This window comes from Chelonoidis abingdonii, chromosome 25, assembly GCF_003597395.2.
Source record: "Chelonoidis abingdonii isolate Lonesome George chromosome 25, CheloAbing_2.0, whole genome shotgun sequence".
Lineage (NCBI taxonomy): Eukaryota > Metazoa > Chordata > Testudines > Testudinidae > Chelonoidis > Chelonoidis abingdonii.
This window is the reverse complement of record NC_133793.1, coordinates 7,302,594-7,313,884: the sequence shown is the minus strand read 5'-3', so window position 1 is coordinate 7,313,884 and position 11,291 is coordinate 7,302,594.

Here is an 11,291-nt window from a genome sequence, read left to right as displayed (position 1 = left end):
TACCCTGGCAAGAAGCCACTCACTCATCAGGGCAGTGATGCAGAAATAACATGAGCTGTGTGGTGCTGGGAAGTCCCAGTGGGGAGAGGAATAGGGCCAAAGAGGCTTTTGGGGGTGGGAGGACAAAACTTAAACACTGGGCAGTCACCAACACGGTTATTTCTTTGAATAACAACGTGACGCCTTGAATCATCCCAGATGGGTGAGACTCCATGGTCTGCTTGCAGCTTTACTGTAACTCTGTGGATTTCAGTGGCTTGATTCCAGGGCTCATAGTTAGGGCCCTACCAAATTCATGGTCCATTTTGGTCAATTTCACAATCATAGGATTTTAAAAATAGTAAATTTCATGATTTCAGCCATTTAGATCTGAAATTTCGCAGTGTTGTAATTGTAGGGGCCCTGACCCACAAAGGAATGGTGGTGGGGGGGTTGCAAGGATATTGTAGGGAGGGGTGTGGCACTGCTACCCTTATTTCTGCGCTGCTGCTGGCGGTGCCGCTGCCTTCGGAGCTCGCCAGCTGGACAGCAGCTGCTGGCCGGGATCCCAGCTCTGAAGGCAAAGCCGCTGCCAGCAGCAGCACAGAAGTAAGGGTGGGATGGTATGATATTGCCACCCTTACTTCTGCACTGCTGCTGGTTGGGCGTCGCCTTCAGAGCTGGGATCCCGGCCAACAGCCGCCGTTCTCCAGCTGCCCAGCTCTGAAGGCAGCGCAGAAGTAAGGGTGGCAATACTGTGACCCCCCTGCAACTCCCTTTTGAGTCAGGACCCCCAGTTTGAGAAACGTTGGTTTCCCATATGAAATCTTTATAGTGTAGGGTAAAAGCACACAAAAGACCAGATTTCATGGGCTGGGAGACCAGATTTAACGGTCCGTGACACATTTTTCATGGCCATGAATTTGGTAGGGCCGACTTATACTGCTTCCAGTCTTAGGAGCCTCCCCTCTCTGGAGTGGTTTCTCAAAAATCCCTGGACACACCATGAATGAGCTCTTCTGCGTTCCCTGGAGTTTCAAGATAACACACTTCCCTCCCTGTTTGACATTTGATGGTGGTGGAGGGGGGGTGATTTTGGCTGCTGGGGATCTGAGATCTCTGCAGGGGGATGGAGCAAGTTCCAGCTGGTTCCCAAGCAGGACCAGGCCCAGGCCCAGGCCAGCACAGTCCCCTCCCCACCCATGCCCAACCCCCTGTTTCCACTGCTGCTACTGGCATCCAGCAACCCTAGCTATCCTCTTCACTGAACCCCTCCAAGAAAGGCTCCCCCACCCATCCCCACCCTCTTGCCTCCTCTGCACCTGCCATTCCATCTAGACAGGCCACCCCCCATCCCTCCCTCACCTCCAACTCCTCTGCTTCTGCTTTGGTTGGCGTTTTGTAATCTGTTTAGTCTGCACGGGTATAAAGTGTCTCTGTGAGGGCCCCCTAACGCCTACCATATGGTCTACAGGCCCCCTAACGCCCAACCAGGGGAACACAGGCCCCCTAACGCCCAGCTCCGGGTCCACAGGCCCCCTAACGCCCAGCTCTGGGGACCACAGACCCCTAACACCCAGCACGAGGCCCTCAGGCCGCCTAACGCCCAGCTTCGGATACTCAGGAACCCTAAAGCCCAGCTCCGGGTCCACAGGCCCCCTAACGCCCAGCTCCGGGTCCACAGGCCCCCTAACGCCCAGCTCCGGGTCCTCAGGCCCCCTAACGCCTACCATCGGGTCCACAGGCCCCCTAACGCCCAGCTCCGGGTCCACAGGCCCCCTAACGCCAAACTCCGGGGACCTCGGGCACCCTAACGCAAAGCTCTGTGTCCAGAGGCCCCCTAACGCCCAGCTCTGGGGACGACAGGTCCCCTAACGCCCAGCACCGGGTCCATAGGCCCCCTAACGCCTACCATCGGATCCGCAGACACCCTAACAACAAGCTCCGGGTACACAAGACCCCTAACGCCCAACTCCGGGGGTCCACAGGTCCCCTAACGCCCAGCCCGGGGACCACAGGCCCCCTAACACCTACCATAGGGTCCACAGGCCCCCTAACGCCCAGCTCCGGGTACACAGGCCCCCTAACACCCAGCTATCGGGACCACAGGACCCCTAATGCACAGCTCCAGGTCCTCAGCCCCCTAACGCCCAGCTATCGGGACCACAGGACCCCTAACGCCCAGCTCCAGGTCCTCAGGACCCCTAACGCCCAGCTCCGGGTCCACAGGCCCCCTAACACCCAGCTATCGGGACCACAGGACCCCTAACGCACAGCTCCGGGTCCTCAGGCCCCCGAACGCCCAGCTATCGGGACCACAAGCCCCCTAACGCCCAGCTCCGGGTCCTCAGGCCCCCTAACGCCCAGCTCCCGGGGTGCACAGGCCCCCTAACGCCCAGCTCCGGGTCCACAGGCCCCCTAACGCCCAGCTCTGGGGACCACAGACCCCTAACACTCAGCACGGGGCCCTCAGGCCGCCTAACGCCCAGCTTCGGATCCTCAGGAACCCTAAAGCCCAGCCCGGGGACCACAGGACCCGTAACACCCAGCTCTGAGCCCACAGGCCCCATAACGCCCACCTCCGGGTCCACAGGCCCCCTAACAGCAACCATCGGCCCAGCTCCGGGGACCACAGGCCCCCTACCGCCTACCATCGGGTCCACAGGCCCCCTAACGCCGAGCTCCGGGTCCACAGGCCCCCTAACGCCCACCTCCGGGGACCACAGGCCCCCTAACGCCTACCATCGGGTCCACAGGCCCCCTAAAGCCCAGCTCCGGGTCCACAGGCCCCCTAACGCCCAGCTCCGGGGACCACAGGCCCCCTAACACCAACCATCGGGTCCACAGCCCCCCTAACGCCCAGCTCCGGGGACCACAGGCCCCCTAACGCCTATCATCGGGTCCACAGGCCCCCTAAACGCCCAGCTCCGGGGACCACAGGCCCCCTAAACGCCTACCATCGGGTCCGCATACCCCGTAACGCCTACCATCGGGTCCGCAGGCCCCCTAACGCCCAGCTCCGGGGACCACAGGCTCCCTAATCCCTACCATCGGGTCCACAGGCCCCCTAACACCCAGTTCCGCATCCACAGGCCCCCTTACGCCCAGCTCCGGGGAGCACAGGCCCCCTAACGCCAACCATCGGGTCCACAGGCCTCCTAACGCCCAGCCCGGGGACCACAGGCCCCCTAATGCCCAGTTCCGGGGACCAGAGGCCACGTAACGCCTACCATCGGGTCCTGAGGCCCCCTAACGCCCAGCTACGCGTCCACAGGCCCCCTAACGCACAGCTCCGGGGACCACAGGCCCCCTAACGCCCAGCTCCGGGTCCACAGGCCCTCTAGCGCCTACCATAGTGTCCACAGGCACCCTAACGCCCAGCTTCGGGTCCACAAGCCCTCTAACGGCAACCATCGGGTCCACAGGCCCCATAACGCTCAGCTCTGGGTCCACAGGCCCCCTAACGCCCAGACCGGGGACCACAGGCCCCCGAACGCCCAGCTCCGGGGACCACAGGACCCCTAATGCCCAGCTCCGGGGACCACAGGCCCCCTAACTCGTACCTTCGGGTCCACAGGCCCCCTAACGCCCAGCTCCGGGTCCCCAGGCCCGCTAACGCCAAGCTCCAGGGACCTCAGGCCCCCTAACGCCCATCTCCGCGTCCACAGGCCCCCTAACGCTCAGCTCCGGGGACCACAGGCCCCCTAACGCCCAGTTCCGGGTCCACAGGCCCCCTAACGGCAACCATCGGGTCCACAGGCCCCCTAACGCTCAGCTCCGGGTCCACAGGCCCCCTAACGCCCAGCTCCAGGTCCACAGGCCCCCTAACGCCTACCATAGGGTCCACAGGCCCCCTAAGGCCCAGCCCGGGGACGACAGGCCCCCTTACGCCCAGCCCGGGGCCCTCAGGCCCCCTAAGGCCCAGCTTCGGGTCCTCAGGACCCCTAACGCCCAGCTCCAGGGACCACAGGCCCCCTACCGCCCAGCTCCGGGGACCACAGGCACCCTAACGCCTACGATCGGGTCCACAGGCCCCCTAATGCCCAGCTCCGGGTCCTCAGGCCCCCTAACACCAACTATCGGGTCCACAGGTTCCCTAACGGCCAGCTCCGGGAACCACAGGCCCCCTAACGCCCAGCTCCAGGTCCACAGGCCCCCTAACGCCTGCAATCGGGTCCACAGGCCCCCTAACGCCCAGCTCCGGGGGTCCACAGGCCCCCTAATGCCCAGACTGGGGACCTCAGGCCCCTAACGCCCAGCTCCTCGTCCAGAAGCCCCCTAACGCCCAGCCCGGGGACCACAGGCCCCCTAACACCAACCATTGGGTCCACAGGCCCCCTAACGCCCAGCCCGGGGACCACAGGCCCCCTAACGCCGAGCTCCGGGGACCACAGGCACCCTCACATGTACCATCGGGTCCACAGGCCCCCTAACGCCCAGCTCCGGGTCCACAGGCCCCCTAACGCCCAGCCCGGGGACCACAGGCCGCTGCTATGTTAGTGTCACAATCTGCATGAGTGGTAGGGATGCGGATAGAGGAGAGAGACAGATCCTTGGCTATTTGCAAAGTGCCCTTCCTACCACTTCCACACCCCTTCTCTACACCGGCTCGGTGCAGCTATCTCCCTGCCACTGACCTCCCTTAGCACCGCTTGCCGCGTGGCTGTCACCAACCTTTCAAATGTAAAAAATCTATCCCCCGAGTTTTATCCAGAACATGTGTCCCATATCTTGTTTATTTGCACTTGGAGGGAGCACTGGCTCAGCAATCACCTCCTTTTCTTTCAGCTGTTGTGGTCATTCCTGAGATGGTCTCATTGAAACTGTAAGCTTTTTGTGGTAGGGTCTGAGTCTTCTCATTTCTGTAAAGTACAGTGCAAGTTTTCATGGTGTTCTGGTTGCCCCATCCCAAAAGATATATATTGGGATTGGGAAAAGTACAGAGGAGGGCAACAAAAATGATTAGGGGGATGGAACCATATAAGGAGAGATTAAAAAGACTGAGTGTTCAGTTTAGAAAGATGACGACTAATGGGGGATGTCATCGAGGTCTACAAAATTATGACGGGTGTGGAGAAAGCGAAGACAGAAGTGTTCTTCACCCCTTCACATAACGTAAGAACCAGAATTCACCCAATGAAATTATTAGGCAGCAGGTTTAAAACTAACATAAGGAAGTATCTCTTCTCACAGCTCACTGTCAACCTATGGAACTCATTGCCATAGGATGTTATGAAGGCCAGAAGTACAACTGGGTTCTAATAAGAATTAGGTAAGTCCATGGAGGATAGGTCCATTCATGGCTATTAACCAAGATGGTCAGGGATGTAATCCCATGTTCTGGGTGTCCCTAAACCTCTGACTGCCAGAAGCTGAGACTGGACCACAAGGGATGGATCACTTCATAAATTGCCCTGCTCTGTTCATTCCCTTTGAAGCCTCTGACACCAGCCAGTGTCATAAGACAGGATACTGGGTGAGATGGACCATTTGTCTGACAGTTTGGTTGTTCTTAGGGCTGTGTCACTTCATAATAAACCCTCTAGCCAAGAAAGCGATTTATCCCCAGATGAGGAGGAAGGAAAGCAGAAGCCCATTTCCCTCCATGGTGTAGCACAGGCTAGAGCAGGGGTTCTCAAACTGGGGGTCGGGACCCCTCAGAGGTCACAAGGTTCTTACAGGGGGGTCACGAGCTGTCAGCCTCCACCCCAAACCCCGCTTTGCCTCCAGTATTTATAATGGTGTTAAATATATAAAAAGTGTTTTTAATTTATAAGGAGGGTTCGCATTCAGGCTTTCTATGTGAAAGGAGTCATCAGTACAAAAGTTTAAGAACCACTGGGCTAGAGAGACAGGGAATATCACTTTCTAGTTGGGGTTCTGACCTTGACTCACTCTGTGGCCTTAGGCAAGACACTTCCCCTCTCTATGCCTCAGTTTCCCCACTGAGGATAAAAATATTTTTCTACCTCCCAGGAATGTTCGGAGGATAGGCTCTGTGACAGATGTAGCAATCTCCTGCAATATCTTTGGAAAACCTTATTTAATGAAGTGAAGTAAGTATCTTTGAAGTCCATTGTATTAAATACAAAGCTTATATCTGATTGTAGGTCTGGGTGACCAAAGATGCTTTCCAGCCAACACAGCTACCGCTGCTCATTGGGAGTGATTTAATTATGCCAGAGGGAGAGTTCTCTCCTGAGAGGAAAGAGCGACAATGCGGGAGACCTTACAGGATTACTGCTATAAGGTCTGTAGTGCAGACAGAGCCTAAGACTCTTATGAACTTGTAACTACAGAAAAAAAACCTTGATGGGGTTTGAAGGACCAGAGCCCTGTTAGGGACAGGGGGTGATCTTTGATAAGCTTATTAGCATGTGGGTAGATTCTTCTATTGTTTTAAATATATTTCCTCTGTGATGCTTTCACCTGAAGAATAAAGGTGCTTGCTCATAAAGAGCTGTGTGGTAACCTGTGTCTGCTGGCAATTACAGCTGTCTATAGCTTTCAAAGAGAAAGCTAAGCACAGACATTGGCCTGTTTAGACAGTCTGGCTTGCTAGGAATATAACACCGTAGGCACAGAACTGTGCAGCCTGGAAAAAGCCTGGTCAGGAGGGAAGGACACAGGGGTCTCTATCCAAGAGAGGTGAGAGATGAAGGGCTGCCCTTGGTGGACCATGAAGTGGGAATACAGGTGCAGTTACCCTGAACTTACAAGCTCATTTGTGTTTATGGAGCACTAAATGTTGCTAAGACGCATATTAAGACACCCAACTATTGTTATCTAGTTCTAAATGTGCCCTGACCTATCACTGGAAGGACCATTTGCTCTGACTAACAGGAAACCGGGATGTGCTCATCATTCCAAATTCAAACCATTCCTAATATTCAGAGAATCTGCACCTGAGCGAGGTGGAGATGAACCCACCAGCAGGTCCTGCTGGCCATTTATCTCCCAGTGAGTCTGTTCTCCTCTATCCTGCCTCGGGACTTTGGAACGCAGCTGGAGAGATAAACGTAAGGGCCTGAGCATTATTTCTAGTTCTGGAGGAACCCAGTTCATCAGTACATTTCAGATGAAAGCTAATTGAATTAGCCCTGCTTATGTGGGGAATTAATCAGCAGCAGTCTGCTCTGTCACATGCTGGTTTGCTCTGGATAAGATGACCCCACTGCAAAGCAGTGACATTTGACAACAGTGCCTTCAAGCCCAGACAGGGCCAGATGTCAGTCTTGTCTCAGTGTCAGAAACTTGTCCAGAACAGCCGACGTAGGCCATGGAAAAGGCTCAGGCCCCAATTAGAAGAAAAATGCTTAGAAAGAGGTATTGTCACCACCACACCCTCCCCACACACAGCAGGTTAATAACACAGAGAGCTATATTCCAGGTGGGATTGCTCCATAGCTCTATTGCCCTGTGGCAACAGGCCATATGAACACAGGTGCGAGAGCTCTCCTTCCTTCCCCATTCTGAGCCCGTTTCTGCTAAGCCAGCTGGTCACTGTTAATTTCCTAGCCTGCTTTTTTATCTGCCAGGTGCTTTCCAGCCCAGGGTGTCACAGAAACCAGGACCTCCAATAACAGAACAGTAGCTTTTGACATCAGGGCAGATGGGTATTGGCTCCTCTGAAGCATGCTAGAGTGCCTGCTGATCGGATGATACCTAGTATCTGTGATACGCAGGCATTCCGAAGAATTAAACGAGGGTTTGCTCATAGGTGGCAATACCCAGAGAGGAAGATTGATTTAATTGAGACACAAGCCTGGGAACCAGGGCTCTGCCACTGACTCCCTGCATGACGTTAGGCCAATTCCCCTCTCTGTACCCAGGATGGGTGCAAGGATCTTTCGCACCATAGGCGAAACTTCCACCTTGCGCCCTCACCCTTCCCTGAGCCCTGTGGCAGTTCTCCGCCCGCCCTAAGGCCCCCCCCCCCCACAGCAGCTCCCCACTCTCCCTGCCCTGAGGCACTCCCATGCAGCAGCAGCTCCCCCCCTCCACCCTGTGGTGCCCCCCCACAGCAGCTCCCTCCAGCCCAGGGAGCCATGAGGCAACTCGCCCACCCCAGCTCACCTCTGCTCCACCTCCTCCTAGAGCACACTGTCGCTGCTCCACTTCTCCTGCCTCCCAGGCTTGCAGCGCCAATCAGCTGTTTGGCATCACAAGCCTGGGAGGAAGAGAAGCAGAGTGGGGTGGCGTGTTCAGGGGAGGAGGTAGAGCAGAGGTGAACTGGGGTGGGGAGCAGTTCCCCTGTGTGCTGCACTCCCCCTTACTTGCTGCAGGCAGCACTCCCTGCACCTCCCTGCCCCAAGTCCCTCCGCCTAAATGCCGACAACTGGGACAGACGAAGATCCAGCCGCCGCGTTCGCCACCGAAGGACTCGAAATGCCTCCCCCAAATGCTAATGCCCTAAGGGACTGCCTAGGTTGCGTAATGGGTTGCACCGACCCTGTCTGTACCTTAGAATCTCGGTCTGTATCATCTGTATTGTGCTAGCACCTAGGAGCCTTGCTCATGGACCAGGACCCCATGATGCTACATGCTGTACAAACCCACAAAGAGTTTACAGTTAAAAAAGCCTGATACAAGAGAGATGGACAGACAGGTGAGCACAAGGACTAATGATAGTTACCTCCCACCCCCCTACAAGGTGGGGACTTACTATGATTCACAAAGCACTTTGTCCTCAGATGCCAGGAGGAGAGCAGAGAGTTCTTTGCTGATAATATCCTGCAAAGACTCGGCTGTGAGCCTACAGCGACACCGGGCTCTGCGGTCCCAGGCCTGAATTTCCTAATTGCTTTCCCTCTCCTCCAGGGCTCACTGCTGCCTCTGCAGGCATCCTCTCCTCCTGACAGCTCATGCTGATCCAAAGGTTCAAGATGGCCATGAACAACCCTCTCTCTCTGGCTGCAGCCAAATCTGGATTCAGATTCCGCCACTTCCATCCTGACAGCGAGAGGAGAGGGGATTCCTTTGCAGTCTGCAAAACCCAGCTCTCGTCAGGGTGACCAGCCCTTACACCTCTCTGCTGGTTCCCCTGGCTACTGATGACTCCACAGTGGCAGATCAAGTGAGGTGCAGTCAGCGATGGGACCAATCCCTTAGCAGCTTGAAGTCTTCATCCAGCAATTCTGAGTGCAGTCAAACCAAATCCTTCCACAGACAGGACTTTAAAAGGGAGGGTTCTAGTCACATTCCTGCTAGCCTGCTCTTTAAATGGTCGCTGTCAATTGAGGGTGACTTTGCACAGTCAAGGAGTGAGTCCACCAAAAAGAGGATTTCCCTTCCCCAAGCTGGGCCTACATCCTAGCCCCAGCCGGATCACATTCCTCACACAGGGCCCCATCTTGCTCTCTTTGGAGATGGTAGCAAAACTCCTGTGGAGTGCAATGGGAACAGGAGTCCTATGCTGGGGGAGTTGCATATCAGAGCCAGCCTGTTAACCCTCCCACTTTAGCCTCCATTCCTTGAGCCAGACAGCAGCTTGGGCAGCTCAGAGTCATGCTTAATCAGTAACTCCCATTCCCATGCCAGTAAATGGAATTCACGAGCAACTGAGTGGATGTATTCAATCAGCAGGTTGCAAGATGGCAGCAGTGTTTCCTTTTGTCACAACTACTTTACGCAGATCCAGTTAAGGCTCTGGCTTTCCCAAAGGATGCAAAAGATTTGGATGAATATTATCCCTCAGAGACTAACAAATTTATTTCAGCTTGAGCTTTCGTGAGCTACAGCTCACTTCTTCGGATGCATAGAATAGAACACAGACAGGAGATATTTATACATACAGAGAACATGAAAAGGTGGAAGTATGCATACCAACAGGAAGAGTCTAATCAATTGAGATGAGCTATCATCAGCAGGGGGGAAAAAAAATCTTTTGAAATGATAATTAAGATGACCCATAGAAGGTGTGAGGAGAACTTAACATAGGGAAATAAACCACAATCACACTTGTCCATCACACAGGGCTGCTGCGGGGATTCAGTGCTGGGTATTCACAGCACATCTCACACCATGATGCAGCCAGGGTCTCTCTTGGAGGAGAGCTGGGAGGGCCTCTCTCAGCTGGGTGAAAAGCTCAGTTGGATTGTATGTTCCGTCGTTCACATCTCCAAACCACAAGGCAGTTTTGATGTGTCCAGGCATTTTAGGTCACCCACTCACTTAATTTTAAGCTGTTTTGCTGCTAACATTCTGTGGATTTCTCCTTCCACCCTTGCAGATGGTTAGCACAGACCCCCAACGATTTCAACTCCCAGGAGAGCCTGCACACACATTTCACAGCAGAACCTTCCTTACGGTTTCTGCAGCCTCTCAGTGCCTAGATGTGACAGTGGTGGGTGCACCAGAGAGATCCAGCACTGAAGAGCTGTGTGGAAAGTAGTCCCAATCAGAGCCCACGGGGAGAAGAAACCAGAAATCGAGTCTCCAAATGTAGAGTGGGGGTGAAATCTTGGCCCTAAGTTGACAAAACTCCCATGGACTTAATGGGACCAGGATTTTATCCCGTGCAATCACCATACCTTAGAAACACAGCCAGGCTGTGAATGAAAGAACTTGAGAGGTAGCTGAATTCTTACGGAAGTAGCATAGTCTATTTAAGAAGGTATTTTTAAAATCCTTCCACAGCTACAGCATTAGGCAGGTACCACCACGGAGCCAGACAGACATTGTTAATAATTTACCTCTCAGTCTGAGCTCCATGCCTGTCTCTTGTCCTACTCAGTCATCAGAAATTGCTCCATCATTTCGTTACTACAGCCTCTCCGACTCCAGTGCAGCGGATGCCCAGTGCCTGCTGTGCACTCTTTCCTCCATCTGGGATGTCTTGCTTCTTGCTTTGCATTGTGCCCTGTGTAAGGCTTTGTTCAGTTTCTCCTTACGGCAGACACTTGACTTGCCTTACAGAGACTTCCTTGCTAGGCAGCCATCCTGCACAGCATGGTCTCGTGGTGACAGAATTGGATACAGTGAAGGAAATGCACATTGAGGTGAAGGCCACTGCACCTCTAAGAGGACAGGAGCAGAACACTTACCAGCAAAGATCACTTCTGTGCAAAAGATGCCCAAGCTCCACCTAACCCGCTGACGAAAGGAGAGCAGGAGTGAAAGACTCATGACTGAAGTGGTCCTCTCTCATGTCTTTTCTTCACTAGCAATTACCAAAGTCATGCACCCAAGGCTACAAGCTCTAATGCGGTTTGTGCCACCAAACATTTCACCACCACTTGTGATCTCAACTCTCTGCTACTGCTGTGCAGATACTCTTTGTGCCATCCCTGTTGCCGCCGCACCCAATTCCT